The 17215-nt window shown below is 39.6% G+C and overlaps 1 protein-coding gene across 4 annotated transcripts in view; it reads left to right on the top strand.

Moving 5' to 3' along the window:
- Positions 1-17215, top strand: part of PHOSPHO1 (phosphoethanolamine/phosphocholine phosphatase 1) — a 74923-nt gene that overhangs the window by 47274 nt on the left and 10434 nt on the right. Inside the window, exon 1 of one of the 4 annotated variants that reach the window (XM_087944959.1) lies at positions 6595-7148. The exons of 1 other annotated variant lie outside the window; for it this stretch is intronic. The gene's annotated coding sequence lies outside the window, so the exon portion shown is untranslated. Of the gene's footprint in view, positions 1-6594; positions 7149-17215 lie in introns of those variants that run through there. 2 more of the 4 variants (XM_026669726.2, XM_026669729.2) reach the window with 2 other exon arrangements.

Raw genomic sequence — 17215 nt, 5'->3', positions numbered from 1 at the left:
TCCTTCTCTCCTGGGAGATCCATTAATCAATTGTAGTGTAGGGTCTGAGCTCTGAATGCTCATAGAAATTAACAACAACTGGTTGATGGTCACTATCCTCTCTCACATAAACCTGAAAGTCTGAGAAAAGGGTCACATTACTCCTGGAGACACATATCTAATGTAAAGAATTACATTATTTCTCCTGGTGGTTAGTAAAGGAATATACAAAACTTTGGCCTTTGCCCTCTAGGATTTGCAAGTATACTTGCATACTAGGTTTAGCAACTAGTATGCAGCAGCATTTCCTTTCCATAAAAATAATGGGGAATTAAATTCTTTTGAGGGTGTTTGGATTACTAATATCTTGAATAGAAGGCTCCAACCTCACATTAAAATCTCCCAAACAATTGTAACTGTATCATGAGTTTGGAGATATAGCTCTATCATGCTCTGAATTCACCCATATGTCAGGGAAGTAAAATGTAAACATTGGTAAATATATACACATTTAACATCACAATCACAGAGGCCATATATTAGAATGTAGTAGCTAAGCAAAAAGGCGAGGCATCTTTGGTTTTTTCTGTGTCCTTCCATCCCAGTTCTTCTGTGGTCACTAGTCAATATGACCAGACCCCTGACCTGAACATAAAAGCCTTTCTCTTTTACTTTCTGTGCTAAAGTGACCCAGGATTTAGAAACAGGTATTGAGATTCATTCATCTCCAGCTATTGACCATGTCTGTTGTACTATGATCAGGCCAAAATTGGACAGAAATTCAGATAGATCACATGGTGTGTTCTTCCAACCTGCTAGATTCCATGTTAATATACAAAGTGTATCATAAATCAGACCTCTAGGAGAACAGGAAGAAGAGCTAATTGGGGGTGGATTATTTCATGGCTGAACTAGAATTTGAACTCATGGTCTCATGACTCTTAATTACCAGACCAAATGTGATGACCTGTAGTCTCTCAAAATAACCCAAAACCCAAAACATATGTTAAAGTCTGGTAAGGCATTCAACTTAACTTCACTGTTTTATTAGGCACAGTTTAAAGTCACAAAAGTAAATAAGGAGGCAAACAGAAAACCAAAACAAACCGCATTGATGAGAGTTCCGAAGCAAGCCAAGGTAATTTATCATAAACTCCAGGAAAATAACCAAGAAAAGTCCATGGGAAGAACACCAGCAAAGATAAACCTCTTTCAAGGTGAACACTAAATTGACTCCTGCAAATTCTAACTGTGCAGTTGCAAACCTATATACATAGTTCCCACCTGCAAGCCACGAGGAGGATCATGGTAATCTCCTCGAGTAGACCTCGCTTTTCCCTGATCCTCTCTTCCCTGCGTGACCTAGGATGGATAGGGGATGGGCCTGGATCCTCCTCTGACTGCTCAGCCGGCCTCTGCCCTTCCCCAGCCTCCTCCACCACCTCTGGAGCCACACTCCCACTCCCTGTTGGCTGTTCCTCCTCTTCTTCAGTCTCCACCAGGGGCATGACACCAAACTGGCTCTTAATAAATCAAAGTTTATCAGAGGTTTTGTAGATTGGTATAACTGTTCTTGCAACCATTTTGAGAGGATATTGTCACTAATCCAGTCAAAGATTCTGCTGTTATACATGTTAAGAGGGTTTGTTGTAAATTCCTTTTCTTAGTATTTCATCTTGCTCACTGTTAGCAGTGCTCAAAATAAATGAATCAGCTATGCTTCTAAAGTTTCATCAGAAACCTCTCATGACTTTGGAGGATTATCAAAGTTGCTTCTTGTCAAGCCCAACTCTCAAGGCTACTTGTGGTGGGCAGCTTATCATTTCTTGAATTTAGAGGGTGATCGTCAGCTTGTTTGGAAAGATGGAAAAAGTGAGCATATTTTATTACCATGAAACACACGTATTGGGAACATTTGAAATGTGCCAAGAAATGGTTTCATTATAAATACAATGCTAGGTATTGTAGAGCATTTGAATGTCAGCAGAATTCTTAGTTTCCCTTTTTAGAAGGTAACCTACAGGTCTTTAAGATGAAGTTGGCAGCAGACAAATCAGTGGACTTAAGAATAAAACTAGCTCTTTTTGTATTCCCAACAATCCCTGTTAACTCCAATAATATATTAATGTAGGGCCCCCTGGTTTGTTTGAAGGATTCAAGTACTCCCAATTCACTTCTCCCTCTTCTCACCACACCGTATTTGGTGATTTTCTCTCCTATTGCTCTTACAGTGGCTGGTTGAGTGATTTTTGTTATTAGGCTGCTGTCTTCTGATATTAGTTGGTTGCCCCATAAATGCAGTCAGTTTATTGAAATGTTTTTGAATAAAAGCCTCAAAAGACTTTTAAGAAAGTCACACTGTTGTCTATTGCTGTTAAATAGTTAAAAAAAAAAATTAGAGTCTATGCCAGGGCCGGGGGTGCTTAGATCTGGCCTGCGGGGGGGCCCTGGAAATAGCGAAGGACTGGCCCACGGTGCCTCTGCCAGGGAAAACAGAGCTCTCCTTTTTACTAGCAAAGGGTTGTAGGAGGCTGTCCCAGCCGAAAACGGAGCTCACAAAGGCCACACATGCCCCCCTGAGCTCCATTTTCACTGGCAGAGGATTGTAGGAGGCCATTACAGCTGAAAACAAAGCTAGGGAGCCCATTTTTGCTGGCACAGCAATCGGGCCACGACAGGTGTCCACCCAACACAAGTGACATCATGCTGGCCACACCCAACCTTGCCACACCCATCCTGGCCCCCCAAGGTCAAACACAACTTGATGCGGCCCTCAATGAAATTGAGTTTGACTCCCCTGGTCTATGTTGTTAAAAGGCATTGTTTTGATATAAAGTGTGTGGCACTTTTTTGTGGAATATTGTGCCAACAACATAATATTTAACTTTAAAAAAAATCAAAATACCATGACAAATGCAAGTTGGTTTATCTGCAGTTGGCGAATTTTTCATAGTACATTGCTTTAAAATTTGAGGTTTGTTTTATTCATGGATAGACATATGTGAGTAAATATGGTACATTAATTTGTGGTTTAGTGCGAGTGAGAACACAAATATGAATAAACTATAGTTGGTGTAACTGTATTTGGTATGCATTGCAATGTTGACTTAGCATGGTTTGTGAATACACATGTTTTGAAGTGGTTTCCTTGCTTATTTCTGGTTAGATTTTTGTCTCTAATTACATACCTACAAAGCAAGCGTAGGGGTTTTTTTTTTTAAGAAAAGGAATTGATAAGCAAACTGCCTATTTGCTCATATATTAGACTGATTCTGGCTAATTTGACAAACCATGGTACAACTTGGGATTTATATGTGTCCCAAAACTTTTTGGAAGTTTTCACCAGTGGTTCAATACTATGGAGATTCTCAGTCATCCAGATCATGGTTGCCCCAAAGGAGCTTTTTCAACTTTTCTTTGAAGACATTTTGCTTCTCATTCAAGAAGCTTCTTCAGTTCTGAAGTTCTGAACTGAAGAAAGTTCTTGGATGAGAAGCAAAATGTCTTCAAGGAAAAAAAAAAGTCTAGTTGCCTTTTGAAAAAGCACCTTTGGGACAGTACTATATGTGGTATCCCAGTATTTTGGTGGCACGGTGGTTAGAATGTAGTACTGCAGGCTAATTCTGCTGACTGCCAGCAGTTTGATTCTCACTGGCTCAAGATTGACTGAGCCTTCCAAGGTCAGTAAAATGAAGACCCAGATTGTGGGGGAAATATGCTGATTCTGTAAACCGCTTAGAGGGAGCTGAAAAGCACTATGAAGAAGTAACTTATAGTTGTATATAAGTAAGTGCTATTGCTATTGGTATTTTTATTAAGTGGTAACGATTGAATTCTTAAAGGTATATTGTTTTCACATCAGGGTAGTTTGATGAAAATTTGGCAAATATAAGCTTAAATGTCATTTTTCTATTCTTCTAGAAAAATTATGAATCTAAAAACTAGAGTATCATAGAGTAAGAATGTGAGACAAACGCTTTTTGTTAAGTCTGAAAATGTGTAGCAAACACGTTTATTACAGGAATGCATAGCCAACTGAAAAAAAAAACCAGAATTTCCCTTAAAAGAGCATACTTTGGGCATTCTTCAAGTAATTTTTAAAAGATCTATAACTTTTTCTTCAGGCAAAAATAGTCTTTGTAAAGTCCACACCCTGAACTTTAATGACTTGTTTTCCTTATCTCTTTGAACCATGTGGAACTGAATTAGAAGGTTGTACAAAACCAATGCTACTAAGCTGTCCACAAAATGCTACGGTGGAGGCAGACTTGTTTAACATGTCAGTTTTTATATAGAAGCCTGTAATCCAATGTTTTTACAAAGAACCCTATAATCTAATATAATGTTCCATGTGGCAGACTTTGAAATCTATAGGTAGCCATTTGTATTGCAAAATTTTCCAATTGTGGTGACCTTTTGAAGAACAAGTTTATTTTTGATTGCTTGATTTTCACATTCTCCTTATGGAATGGGTACTAAAAGCTACCTATCTAGCATGTAATCCAATCTTTTTGGGGGGTGGGGGGATGTCTCAGGCTTGGTTCAAATATTATCAGAAGCAGATGAAGCCATTACTAAAAACTGAAGTTGCTTCAGTTTAATGTGTTAGTCCTTTGGTTAATATGGTCAATCCTTATTAATTGATTTTGTCATGTTAAAAATGTGCTTTCTGGCAACCCTTGAAAGGGCTTGGGGGCAAAATTCATGACTTGAGGTTGGGTACATATCATACATCTTTATTAGCTGCTTAATTTGAAATTTACCATTTTAAAAATGATCCTACATTAAGAAACATAGTAATTTCCACTGTTGATGTACTGATATTTTATATCTCTTGAGAGGAAAGAAAAAAATGAAAATGTTATAGATGGACAAATAGATCTTCTGTAAGCTGCATTTCCATTACTTTTGACCTGGGAGGGTGGAGTTGGGAGGACTAGCCTTGTTAAAGCTATTCAAGGCATCTGAGGTCGCATTGAATTTTGTAACCTGTAAAATTCGGGCCTGATGTGGTCTGGCGAGCTGGCATATTTCATTGAGCTATTTATATTGACTTGGAATTGTATCAGTCAATTTACAACCAAATCCTCTGGCAAAATGTTCATCATATTTATAGTTTATTTCTTGGAGGTTTGGAGTTGGATAATAAAAAAGACTTGAAGAAGAAGATGATAAAAGAAAATGGAAAATTAAGAGGGGGAAGTAAATCTTCAGATGTCAACTCAGACCTTTAAAATGACAATGCTGATTAATTTTATGTATTTATTTAACTGACAAATCTGTATGCCACCCAATTCCCAATAACTTTTAGGAATTGGAGATTGTGTTTACTTAAGCAGGTTTAATCTCTGATGTATTTCTAAATCATGAAATCTGCACAAACATGAGAGAAGGATTGGCAGGGCTAGGGGGAGGGGTTAAAAGAGTTTAGGATCTGTTTAGGATTGTTACATAGTCATAAGCAAACAAAGTTCAACTCCCTTGAATGTTGTTTAGCCTTATCTAGTTTTAACCATGTGGTAACTGTTAGTTGATTTCTGTGTATAGATTTTAACAATGTCAGTAAACTTGAACTTCTGTGTGTGAATCTATTTTTTCTCACCTGGCAACAACACATGCCTTTAGATTACTTCAGTTGACCAGTAGCATTTATGTACTGGGCTTACTTGCATGAGTTGGTTGATACCGAGTGAATTTTCTTGCCTTGTATCATGTTTCATAGATTTGTTTTTCCAGCATAATGTGCACATAGTTGAACACTCGCACAGTGAAGAGAGAAAAAATACTACAATATTATATTGCTGTTTACTTTGATACTTCTAAACATTCCTTTGTTTAGGACATTGAATCTGATCATTCTACAAGTTCTTTTGGGAGAAAGGTCTTTTTCAGCCTCACTTTCTTATATTCTTAACTGACTGATAGTGCTGAAAATTGGACTTCCATATGCCTTCATCTGTAATCTAACATACTTATTGTTCCCATATCTTTGCTCAGAAACTGGAAATATTCTGATAGTTTCCAAAAATGGCTTGGTTTGTGTTATTTCCATCAAAAGTTGGGCTCTAATTTCAAGGTATAATTCTGCTTTCCATAGTCTGGGTGGGATTGCAAAATGCTGAAACTTTTTCTGCACCAGTATGTTCCTAGCATCTCTGTTGAGTCTTAAGAATCAGCCTCTTTATGTATCTCCAAATGTAACACTGTTAGAACAAGGATTAAAAAATTGTAGAACTTTGTCACGTTCCTGCATTCTGGGTTTTTTCTTTACTTCATCTGATTCTCTGTATTTTACTTCCTCCACTGGTTGGTGAAGGTCATTTACACAGTTAATATAAAAGTATAAGGGGAGGGGATTATGGCGTTGAATAAGGCGTTGCACCAAGACTGGAAGTTTTATCACAAGAATCTACTTGTTCTTTGCTTGCGATTGCAAATAGCGGAGGTGGCTGAAAAAGTTCTTGCTTATAGGATTGCTCCATAGAGGAAAGGATGAGTTGGGCGGACAGGCGACCTAGTTAGAACTTATTTGGTGTCTGGCGTGGCTTTTTCGTCGGAATGGCGCAAGCACAGGTTGGTTTTTGCTTTCTCACATCGCATCCCCCTTCTTTCTTTGCAGGCGTTCTAGGCATGCGTTGCAGAACATTCAGCTTTTTTATCTTTCGCGTGCATAAAAGGTCCGCCGGACAAACTTCGGGGCAATTTCTGATTCCGCGGTGGTCTCGAGATGCGCAGAGGCAGAGAGGGAGGGCAGCGCTAATGGATGCTCTTTCTCAGTCGCGATCTCCTCTTTTGATCTGTGACCACGAGCCGTTCCTATTGGCCGTTTCCCTTGTGACGTCTGGGGACTGCGGTTGTCCTATGTATCAAGCGCCGGGCTTAGTTTCCGTATCTTAAAGAGAGCCCGGAGATCGCTGGGTTTCTTGTATGCTGCAAGGAGAGGCAGAAGCCAAGAAGAGCCGGGCCTGCCTTCTCGTCAGCCCCGCTCCGCTCCGGTCACCGGGGATGGGGACAGCTCTCCGCTAGACTCGCTGTCAAACTGGACGGGGAAAGGGGAAAGCTGTTCCCACCGGCCGAAGTCAGAACCATGCTGTGACCAAAGTTGGAGTCTGAAGCGAAAGTAGCCCCCTCACTCCCTTTTACAAGCGGGATCCGATCTAAAAGAACACGTGAGTCTGCCGCACATTGGAGGAGGAGGGGGAGACTTCAGACTTTCCCAAGGGCAACGGGGACACCGTAGTCTGGATGGTCCCCTGTGCAAGCGGCTGCTGGAAAGGTGGCAGAGAGCGGCAAGAGAAGATTGCTAGCAGTTGACAGAAGCGGAAGGGGAGAGCAAGCTTTCCTAGTAGTTTTTATTACTACTGGGGGTTATGGTGGTCTAATCAGTAACTTAGTTCGTGGAGTAGATGTAGGGTTTTTCCATCTCGATTTTTCATCGCATTTTGGGGGAGGGGTAAAGGATTGGTAACGATTAGTGGGAAACAAGTGCAGAATTTAATGTTGACTTTAGGTGTCATAATCGTTTAGCCTAAACTGGTCCAGTCATGTGTTGCAAGTTCATCTTCAAATCAGGAAGGAGTTTTCCTCCTCAGAGGGACTTAAAGCAACAGTGGCAAGACTCCAAAGGGTTGTTTCTGGCCAATAGAAGATGCAAATGTGTATATTTGACATCAATTTTCTAATATAATCAATGTAGAAGAGGGTATATGCCCAGAAGACCTGCCCAGGTTTCCTTCCCTTATCTGTTCCCAGAGATTTCTAGTCAAACTCCAAACAGCCTCTCTTCAATTCTCTCCCTCCCCCTCCCTCTCCTGATGACTCCTTTCTTTCTTTCTTTCTTTCTTTCTTTCTTTCTTTCTTTCTTTCTTTCTTTCTTTCTTTCTTTCTTTCTTTCTTTCTTTCTTTCTTTCTTTCTTTCTTTCTTTCTTTCTTTCTTTCTTTCTTTCTTTCTTTCTTTCTACGGTTTTGATCAGTTGTTTATATGTAACCTCCATTTCTGCCCAGTCTTTTTTTTTTTCTGTCCCCTTTTCAATTTATTTGATCCATGGGGGGTTGGGAGTTGGAACTGCAGCCTGGACTGTCTATAGCGGGAAAATTGTCTAGCAGATTCCTAGCCTTTGACAATCCTAAAATTAGAGAGAGCAGAGCATGATAGAAATATTGCAGTAATTCTGTCCTACAACTAGGCAGAGGTGGATTTCTCAGGGCTTGGATGGATTGATCCATCCTCCCTATATTTTCCTCAGCCTTATGGGAAAAGTTGCAAATGAAACTAATACAAAAAGTAACTCCCCTGGAGGACTAGAATCTGATCCACTCTGGAAAAAAAATATTGAAAGGCTCTAATGTAGGATTTGAGACTGTTTATTACCCTGAGAGAGGAGTACTAGTACATTAAGGACCAATTACTGATAATGGCAGAATCTCAGGCTTTCATTTCTCAGGCTTCAACCAGCTTATCAGGCCGATTGGACTAGTCAACTCTTCAGGCTAGAAGAAAGTATTGTATGAATTTTGGGATTTGGTAGGTGCATTAAAATGTTGAGCTGCAGATAAGAAATACTCAAACTAAGAAAGCCTGGGCCTCCTGGGTGGAAGGTAAGAGGCAGGAAGCTAGGATTAACAAATACATACCCCAGGCTTGCTGCCATTCAGTACCAAGTATGCATTTTTCTAGCATGATTTGATTGCTTATTGTACCCTATGATTATTATTAAGTGTTGTACCTTATGATTCTTGACTCTGGATGAATGTATCTTTTCTTGTATGTATACTGAGAGTATTTGCACCAAAACAAATTCCTTGTGTGTCCAACCACACTTTGCCAATAAAGAATTCTATTCTATTCTATTCTTAAGTTGCTAGAAGTCTTCTTGCAGGATCCAATCTGAATAGGTCACTGGCACCAAAGATTTATTCTTCCAAGATTTTGGGCTTATGCTTGAGCTCATCCTCAGGGAGTTTCTCTTTATCCAGAATATGTATAACATGTGACCAACTCAGATTGGATTCTGCAACATTATCCTGGGACTTGTGTATTTGGCTTCTTTCATGAGAGGTTTTCTTTTTTCTTTTTAGTTTACTTCAATCCCTGTTTTAAAGTATGGTATTCAGTGTTTTCCATTCCATGTTTCAGAATACAAAGAAGGGTTTATTCGAGGCTACTAGCTGTACAAAGCTTTGAAGCAAAGTTTATCTTATAAAATCTTGTGAGTTTCATTTACCCATATGCTCCAAAAAATGGTAGTGTTCACAGAAACGAGGATTAGAGGCTCTGATGTCATCAATAGGAATTCTAGAGGAAAAGGAAAATTTTCAAAAGTGCATTGGGAAATCAGATTATTCTAGACAAGTTTTATTGTTAAGTTTGTTAAGTTTTTTTCTTTTATATTTTAATTTTCTGAATAAGATACAAAATAGGGATTTAAAAAGGGAAAATTTGATTATTTTATAAGCAATATTGTATATGCCCTACGGTCATTTTTTTTAATCAAAATGTTATGTCCCGCATCTCCAGTGCAGGAGTCACACCATGCAAGTTAAGCCAATGTGCATTATGGCTTTATTTTATACAATATATTCCATTCCGGGTCTGTTCCATGGGCAGAGCATAGAACTTTACAATTTTTTCTGAACAGATAGTTTAAAGTAGTCTTTTATTGGATTAGTACCAAATACACATGACAGTTTGTTTAATATTTACTGTACCATATAGATTAGTCCATGTACTACACCAGTCATCTACTCTCAATGTTCAGGATTACAGCTCCATTACCCCCAGTCTGTAAATAAAGTAGCATAGTATACAATAGTGACTTGTAGTGTCAATATATCCAGATGGTACAAATTGGAAAAGTTTACCATAGAATAGTGTTTCTCAGTCTTGGCAATTTCAAGATATGTGGGTTTCAACTCACAGAATTTTCCCAGCCATCTTGAAGGTGAAGTTCATACATCTTGAAAACAGTAGGGATTAAAGTAAGACTTGAATCTTATGCTATTATTGGTAAAAATGTTAATGAATAAGTAATACTGGAATAGGAAAATACGATTATGGAATGCTGTATTGCTGTTATCATATATGTTTATCTAGGAATATGTTTCTCTGAGCTCAGTAGGGTTGGCTTAGTTTTAAAAAGACGCCCAAATTGTACTACATAATTATACCTTGCACTAAGCCCTTGCTTTTTCTTGGTAGAGCCTAAATACCTACATGATACCACATCTCACTGGGTTTCCTAATCATAAATGCATGTGGACAAGTATTGTTTTCCTTACACCTTTGCCAAATATTCACCAACATACTCATACCCATATCAACCCAATTCTTACCACCCACATTTGCTTCTATTAATCTTTACAGCATTTCAGCTTATTTATTGTAATGCTGTAAACATCAGGCCTACTTTGTCATAATCTTATACAGCAGAAGAGAAAAGCAACAGTGAATTTAAAGTATCTTTGGAAATAGTGAAGTGTATATCTTTAATATATGGAGATCCATCTTAGACAAATAAGCTGTTTTTCTGCATGAAAGAGTTGGCAATGTAAATTAATTTGCAAACAAATCTTTATGTTTCTTTTTTTCTTTCTTTTTGGAACTTCTATAGATTTCTGTATCCTCTTATTGATTTTTTTCCTTTGGGTTAGACTCTTCTCCATCTCTCTCATTCTCTTTCTCTCTTCTGAGAGGGACTCCCACAGCCCAGTCATTAACAGAGAAGCCATATGTTTATTTATTGGCAGAGAAAGGGGTTTCAGCAATTTCAGTGGAAAATCCACAGTGAAGCTAAATTTAGAAACTACCAAAATACTTTTTCAAATCCCTCACTAATGAAAATCAGTCCATTAAAAAGGAATCAAAATCAAACCTTGTACTAGTCTCCTTACTGTTTACAGAAAGTGACCAACATTCATTTCAAGTTTAAAAATAGTGTTCAAACTTCATTTTACAATTTATCACTTTGGTGGCACAAATTTGCCTATGAATTTGGCTCTTGTTTCCTCTCGCAAGGTTTTCAGAAGGATTGTGAATGATTTGCCAGTTACTTTATATGCTGAGAAGTACTACAATACCAATAATGTTAGGCGTTAAATACATTTTCAGGTGTTTTTTATTCTATAGAATAAACTTTAGAGAAGTTGTTGTACTGCAACTCCTGCAAATTCCTCCTTACCTGCGAATTCATCAACTGTTCTTGTTTCTTCCAGCATTTTTGGTGCTTTTATTATCATGAGCTAATAAAAGCTAGTCAAAAAAACTACCACCAAAACACTTAGGAATGGCTTCCTTCGTGTTCTTTCAGAATGCCTCCCTTGACATCTAGTTGATTGGACATTAACTTTCCATTGAAACCATTTTCTGGATTTGGGGTGGGATGACTATGGCATTGTGTGTGTCTGTGCTTGAACAGCTAGGCAAGGCAGCATGACCACCTCTGTTCTACCAAAGGATTATGTGAAGGCCTCAGTTGCCAAAGCCATGATGGGTGGCAAAGGTCAGTATTTCATAAGTTTGGCTATTTTTTGTTACAAACCTTATGTCTTAAATCTCTTTAGGCTACCTCTGACTCTCTTTCTGGAGTTTGTGTAACATTGCGTAATCAGAAAGGAAATTATGCAATGGATGTGTATGAATGTGTATGAAAACAATACTTTTGATCCCAAGATTAGTTGGTGAATCAAGGATCATGTAAGACACCCATGAGTGTGGCTCCAGTGAGACTGTTGTTCCCTTGTTGCTAATGGCTTTTGTTTTTCCTCTTTAGTAATTTTAACCATAGTGTGAGAAACAGGCTGTGTTTCCTCCTTCCCAGCAGTGGTGATGCGGATTTTCTCCAAAAGGGAGAGTTCAGCGTTCATTCTCCTTGTGTTTCCTGCACACTGAAATCCTCAGCCAGATGCTAGTCAGATGTGTGATGAGTTGGATACCCGATCCTTCTGTGGTAGGGGCACATTCACAACCTCACATAATACCTTTATCCAGCACATTTAGGGGGTTGGCAGATGTGGTGGTGATGGAAGTGCAGGGAGCAACCCATATCAAGCTACAGGAAGAAGCCTTTGAGGGACAGCTGCAATACAGTTTGCCATTTGCAGGAAGTGCATTGCTGTCCGCACCCAGGTACCATTTGTACTTTAACCACCTAGAGAAAGACTGAGAAGGAACTCCCTTATCAAGGCTGCTCTGCCTGTCTGCTGTTCCTAGCTTGTGAAGCCACTTCACCCTTAATAGGCACGTCCTTTTATGACATGCAATGATACCAAAGAACAAATAAATACAAATAAAGGCCAATGCAAAATAATTGCTGCTCCCTGTTTCTCTCTTCCTGATTTAAACAGGGGCAAGCTTTTTACTTTCTGGGCAACAATGAATTGTAAAAGCATTTTCCTCAAGAGAATTCTGGAATGCCTGTGAACCCCTTCATGCCATAATATTATTACCTTGCCATTATATTTAGTGGATTCAGGTAAAAATCAAAGACCTGCCAATTACACTGCTCTTGGAATGGTGGCTTTGTCCAAAAGCTTTACTTTTCAAAGATCTTTCAGTCCCATTTAAAGAATTGTAGCATACCCCCAGTTACCCCCTTGTGACCTCACAACATTTTATCACAAGTTTTTATTCCCTTATAATTCAACCCCAGCAGGTTTTGTCTGCTAATCCAAGAAAGAAAAATGCCCCCACTCTTACCAGCATAGGGAACTATGGCAGGAAAGAGGTGATTTTGATTCACAATCAGCGATTCTGAGTTCTTTGGCAGCTCTAAAATGAAAACAATGAAGCTTGTTTTAGTCCACAAAAGACATTTTTTTTTCATGTACTAAGCTTTCATATAATTGAATGCATGGGTGGATTCAAAGAAAAGACTAGGGTTTAAATGGCAAAGGCAAAAACTGTAATATTCAAGTAGAACAGAGCCCAGCCATCCAGAGATCATTAACATCACTATGTCTGGGGATCCCTTCCATGCCCACCAAATTCCTTCTTCTACCTGTTGTCATTAAAAATAAAGATTATTTTTTTTAATGGAAAACCAGAATAATGCAAAGTTACCACAATGTCTGATACCATCTTCTTCCCTCCCCCCGCCAAGAATGTCATTGCAACTAATACAAGCCACATAAGTTTTGTTGGAAAATGAAAACAGCAAGGGACGTGGTCCCGTGTTTCCTCTAAAAGCACATCCAGATAAAAGGAACATTTGCTAAGCGGTAGAAATCTGTCAGAAGCCACTTGAGAAGGGGATGCCAGGAAGGACATTTCCCTTGGGAAAAAGGGCATGGTATCCATTTTGTGATACGGAAGCCTCTCTGCGCTCCCCATTTTGAGAGGGCACAAGGAACACACTCTGGAAAATCCAAATGTGTCCTAAGGATACTAATACAGATCACTAGTAGGGAATTTTCACAAATTTGGGTAGTATAACTGATGGGTGAAATGTTGGCTCTCGGGACAAAGCGATGGCCTTGGATGTGAGTGATGGTAAAAAGGGAGAGGTGCCTTGAATGTAGACAATAGCTGGAGGAGAGTGCTGACGGGCCAGCGGTTCTCCATACCTGATTTGAATATATAAATTAAACAGGCATTGGTGGTAAAACATTTCCAAGTTGAATATTGCTTTCTGATGGATTGAATTCATGCAGCTAATTTATGATGCATTACTGTACACTACATGAACCTGGCCAAGGTGATTTATTTGTGGTTTAGCATGTGCGAATGCAGTCCTCGTTTGAGGGTTTTCCAAACATGACATAGGCATGGAAGGAGGTCAGTACTTTGCTCTATAACAAAAAGATGTGGTCTTTTTGTTATAGGAAGGTCCACAGTGGGAGGTACAGAAATGTCAAGACGGCAGCTGCAAATTCAGATCCCTCCCTTTCGGGCATGGATTCTGGGCACTGCACATGCCAAAACAAGGGCAGGTCTTTCTTCGTGCAGACTTTTTGCTCTCTCTCTTCCTTGCAGATGTCCATGTTGTGATTTTGTATGCCTTTGTTCCAACTAGTAGATAACTTTTTCAGGATATTATCGCTTCACTACAGGAACCACCTAGCCAGCATTCTGTAGCTACAAAACAGAGCGTTCTCGATGAACTCTTTCAGGACATGTTTTCTGTGTTTAGAGCGAGCTTTCATAAATTTTTTCTTTTGTGCTTCTGTAAACCTAAACCCACTCTTGCCTTCCATTTGCTTCATTACCAACACTCCAAAATACTTTTCTTCTTAGCTCTTGCCTAAGATGAGAGGTTTTGTCTTGCTTTTATTTTCTCGTTTGCATAAAGCAGGAAGACGGTGAAGAAAACAATGCCTGCATGTAAAGAAGAAGAAGGAAGTTCTGCTATGTCAACAGCTTTTGTTTCATCATTGCAGATATCATTGGGATAATATATTTGTATTGAATAGCTGGTTTTGCAGCATTCTGGTCCATAATTCTATCCTATCCCATGTGAAGTAAAACTCAAAATAGTGTCTGTGCCCTGGAACAAACTGGGTTGAGCAAGGATGATTTCTAACAAGCAGCAAAAGGTGATCACCAGGAAACCATGTTCCTTTGTGTTACAATAGACCCAAGTTGATTGCCATTTCGATTTCTGTAATAGAAATAAGAGTAGATGTGCAAAAGCTTGTGACAAAGATAGCATTAACAAAGACTATGATGGCAAAGTGGCCTCCATCTCATTAACTAGATCCAATCCATCACTCACCCTTCTCTATCACATGGTAGAGTGCATTTTTCTGGGATCCCAATCATGGGTCCTGTGCAGGGGTGGGATTCAATTTTTTTAACAACTGGTTCTGTGGGCGTGGCTTGGTTGGTGGGCGTGGCTTGGTGGTCATGTGACTGGCTGGGCATGGCCAACTCAACATCACTCACATCGAGGCACGCATCTCCTCGCCTGGCCTCTCATGACTGGGGATGCTGCAACAGTTGTAAGTGTGAAAAATGGTCATAAGTCACTTTTTTCAGTGCCATTGTAACTTTGAATGGTCATTCTACACAAGCAAAGTACCAGCAAAAGAAGGAAAAAAAACTCCAGAGAAGTTCCAGAGACAGGAAGTCTAGTCCTGCCAAGAATGTAATAAGGGTTAACAGAGAGGCAGTTTCTGTAAGCAACTCCAGAATGTTTCCTTCCTGCGTTCCTTACAGGAATTTCTTCTAACAACCGGTTCTCCAAACTGCTTAGAATGTTAACAACCGGTTCTACTGAATAGGTGTGAACCTGTAGAATCCCACCCCTGGTCCTGTGGCATTGTCCATGCATTGTGGTTGTCTGTCATCTGCCCAGATTCCTGCAGGATAGGGGAAATAATTGCAACTAGATATTTTTAACATATTGCCAAAATCACAAAATAAGTGTTGCTAATTTTAGGTGTACCAATAACTCAATAACTCAAAGTACCAATAACTCATCTTTTTAAAGGTAGAGAATGTGGCTAAGCCTATGCAATAAATCTGTTGGTGAATTTCTTGGAAAAGGGAGAGATTCAGTCCGTCTGAATTCAGGAAGGCTGATCCCATCCCAGTGGCCTCCTTAGAGCCATATCTTTCCATTCATTTGTGTCATGAGTGGGATGTGAAGATAATTCACTGCCTTTGAGGTTTGTCTTCTTTGGGGTGGACTATAAATGCTGAATGCAAGTAGCTGTGTGTGGCAGGTTGTCCCCAGTGCTAAAAATAAAACCCACAATTTGCTGTGCCACGTATTACTGAACTTAATTGCTGGCTCGGCATTGCATGCATGTTCTACACAGTGCTTGCCAACCTGGGGGCAGTCTAGGACAGAGAATATCCTGTGGGAGAGCGCATTGGGAGACAACCATGCTGGCCTTGCTGATGCTAGATTTATGCCATCTGCTGGTGTAGATATTGCATTAGTGTGTTCCAAGAACAGGTTTTATAGGAAAACTAGGGGGACTGGATAGGTAGCCATTCTGACTTCACTGCAAAAATATTTGTTACCTTTAGCACAAACTTAGGATTTCTCTCTGCATTGAGTTCAAGCTTTCTATCCAATCTCTTGATCAGAGCCTGTTATTGTCATTTCAGATTTAATTCCTCCCTCCGTTAGCCTTTCCTTTTCCCAAATTGGACTGATTATCAGTACTGACAGCGGCCTGACTCGTGTTTCATCAGTCCCCGTAGGATCCTTCATAAGCTCAAGGCAGCCCACGAGGAGGGAGTCTCTCCTTCTGTCTTCATGCATACAACTTGGTGAGGTAGGCTAGAGGCATAGTAAGAGTAAATGGCTCAGGGGTAAGGCCCAAGCAGAAAGAACACCGAACCAGAGTCTTCCCCCAACTCCAGTACACCACCATACTCAGTGCCTGACACTGTCCGTTCTTTAATCCAAAATGTGTGGAGAGTTCTGGTTTGCAGAAAACAGAATTAGCATTAAGCAGTCCAGAGAATCCTGGCTGTGGAAGGAGGTCCTGTCTATATTTTGAGAGGGGTTATCAACCTGCCATTCGAAGGTCAGAGGAGTCTTCAACTCTCCCACCTCCCAAAGTTGTACCTCTTTATTTTAGGCTAACATATAAGATATAAGAATGTGAATAATACTCACCTTCTTGATGTTCCCGTGATAGAAATTTGGGCAAATCACCTTACACATGAGCCTCTTTTTGTACGTAAGTCAACAATGCTTTGTTTTGTGTGTTTGCTGGGGAAAAAACTGAATTTCAAGGCTCCGAATTTCCCCAGTTTGCAATATAAACAGACAAGCTTGGCTGGCAGTCTGAGCATTACAAAGGACAATTAGTGGGAATACACATATGTTACATGTATGAACAGATGGCTGTGGAAGCACATTCTTTGCATTGTCCAAATACTCCTATTCCTCATCAAGATCAAAGAAACTTTTTCAGTCAGTTGATAGCAGAATCTGACTCCATATCTATGCACTGACTGGAGACTGAGATATCACCATTTTATCTTACTTCATCTTGATCCTTTGATGAATATATAGCTTTAAAAGAAAGCCTACCCAAGTAGGGGAGAACATCCTTATTAGTGCAACTGGTGGCATACAAGACTGCCTTTAATGCTTTAAAAGCAGGTCTTGCCTTATTTAGATGAATCCTACAATCCCTGCAATATTCAAATATATTCTTCAGAGACAAATGGCAGGTTACACAGGATTTTTCTCTGTACTTAAGGGATCAGTAGAAGCACAAGAAATAAATAATTTCTCCTTTTCAAATGGTATAAATGCCAGCAGTGTCAGCAAGTTAG

This window comes from Notechis scutatus, chromosome Z, assembly GCF_049901735.1.
Source record: "Notechis scutatus isolate UNSWTSFEM ecotype Mainland chromosome Z, rNotScu1.2, whole genome shotgun sequence".
NCBI classification, from domain to species: domain Eukaryota; kingdom Metazoa; phylum Chordata; class Lepidosauria; order Squamata; family Elapidae; genus Notechis; species Notechis scutatus.
The sequence above is the reverse complement of the archived record's forward strand: the minus strand, read 5'-3'. Positions and strand labels throughout refer to the sequence as shown.